A 2500-nucleotide genomic window follows, 5' to 3' on the forward strand; every position below is an offset into this window, starting at 1 on the left:
ATTGCTAATCAAACATCAATCTATCAGTGTTCAAACATTACACCATACTGAATTCACAACTCAAGTAGAACTGTCCTAATGGGACTAATACCCCCCGCGGGGCATATAAGATGATGGGAAATATTTAATGCAAGCACATTGGATATTTTCACATTATCTACAGGGCAATCAATGTGAATGCAGAAGTGTATATTCTACAGTACAGCAGTACATGAAATATTAAAAATATGCTTAATATAAGCAATGAATACTATTTGGCACATTTTAGGCTGTATGATTGCAAATCCCTGGTCAACTCTTCTAGTCTTTAGTTTATATTCACTTTGTTAAAGATCATTATGTTATGCCAACTTTACTTTGTCATTGATTTGTCAGTAAATAAATGACATTAGTATATATAGAAGATGTGCATAAAGTTTGAATGAAATATGTCCAGCGGTATTAGAAATAAACTTCGGACAAATTGCGTCTACGGACAGACGGACGGATGGATGAGAAGAAATGTAGTTGAACTTCATTGTTGAACTTCTTTCCACTTCTTCAATTCCTGATTGACTTATGAGCGTAAAACGGTATTAGAAATAAACTCTGGACAAATTGTGTCTATTACTACAAGTACAAACAAACCAGAAAATGTCTGTAACTTCCATAACTGTTAAAATCTTTCAATGAAAATAGAAGATGCACAACTACATTATATATATAAGATGAGAATAAAGTTTGAATCAAATCTGTTCAACAGTATTAGAATTAAACTCTGGACAAAGTGCGCAACCCCCAAAATGAAAAGAAAATGTACGCAACTTCTATAACTTAAAATATTTCAATGAAAATAGGAGATGCACAACTACATACATGTAATATATAGAAGATGTGCATAAAGTTTGAATGAAATATGTCCAGCGGTATTAGAAATAAACTTCGGACAAATTGCATCTACGGACAAACGGACGGACAGACAAAGTGATTCCAGTATACCCCCCAAACTTCGTTTGCGGGGGGGGGGGGGTATAATAATGATCTATCTATTTTAAAGTTTGTAGCAAGTGGCCTTAAATGCTCACAAATAAAATTCCATAGAGATATGTCAGATATTACTTCCTGACAATTATATGAAAAGAGTATACGAGGACCCACGCGGGTAGACCCCAATTAAACATGGCAGTTCATCGTCTTGACCACTCGTCCACCTCATCTGACCTGCAGTAACACATATCTCGCTTTTTAACTTCAAATTACTGCATATAGTGATGGTTTTAAGATTTTAAATCATCCTCTTACGACACTTGAGGTAATTCCTGTATTTGATATTCAACCACAGACCATTCACCTGCTGCTAGTGTTTATGATTAATGATTCTAGTATTTAAACAATGACAATTATGAACAAGATGTGTTTGTGAAACACAAACGCCCCCGATAATGGCCAAGGTCACCAGGGCAAATATCTTGGTACCAGTAGAAAGATCTTGTCAAAAGAAGTGCTCATGTACAATATGAAAGCTCTAATATTTAGAAGTTATGACCAATGTAAAAGAAACAAGAGGCCCATGGGCCACATCGCTCACCAGAGTCACCTTAGCCCATATCTGAAGAATTTCCATATATATTTGCATGTAAAACCTTAGTCCCTATTATGGCCCAAACTACCCTTTGCAAACTTGAATCTACACTATGTCAGAAAGCTTTCATGTAGTCAACTTCTTTGGCCCAATGCTTCTTGAGAAGAAGATTTTTAAAGCTTTTTCCTATATTAGTATGTAAAACTTTGACCCCCCCCCCTCACTTGTGACCCCATCCTACCCCCCGGGGGCCATGATTTGAACAAACTTGAATCTGCACTATGTGAGAAAGTTTTCTTGTAAATATCAGGTTTTCTGACTCAGTGGTTATTGAGAAAAAGATTTTAACTATATATTTGTATGTAAAACTTTGATCCCCTTGTGGCCCCATCCTACCCCTGGGGGCCATGATTTGAACAAACTTGAATCTACACTATGTCAGAAAGTTTTCATGTAAAAATCTGCTTTTCTGGCTCAGTGGTTCTTGAGAAGAAGATTTTTCCTATATATTTGTATGTAAAACTTTGATCCCCTATTGTGGCCCCATCCAACCCCCGGAGCCCATGATTTGAACAAACTTGAATCTGCATTATGTCAGGAAGCTTTCATGTAAATCTCAGCTTTTCTGGCTTAGTGGTTCTTGAATAGAAGATTTTTAAAGTTTTTCCCTTTATATTTGTATGTAAAACTTTGATCCCCCCTTGTGGCCCCATCTTACCCCCGGGGGCCATGATTTGAACAAACATCAATCTGCAATATGTCAGGAAGCTTTCAGGTAAATTTCAGCTCTTCTGGCCCAGTGGTTCTTGAGAAGATTTTTAAATGACCCCACCCTATTTTTGCATTTTTGTGATTATCTCCCCCTTTGAAAGGGACATGGCCCTTCATTTGAACAAAATTGAATCCCCTACACCTAAGGATGCTTTTTGGCGAGTTTGG

The sequence above is a fragment of the Ostrea edulis genome, chromosome 6 (assembly GCF_947568905.1).
Source record: "Ostrea edulis chromosome 6, xbOstEdul1.1, whole genome shotgun sequence".
In the NCBI taxonomy this organism is placed as follows: domain Eukaryota; kingdom Metazoa; phylum Mollusca; class Bivalvia; order Ostreida; family Ostreidae; genus Ostrea; species Ostrea edulis.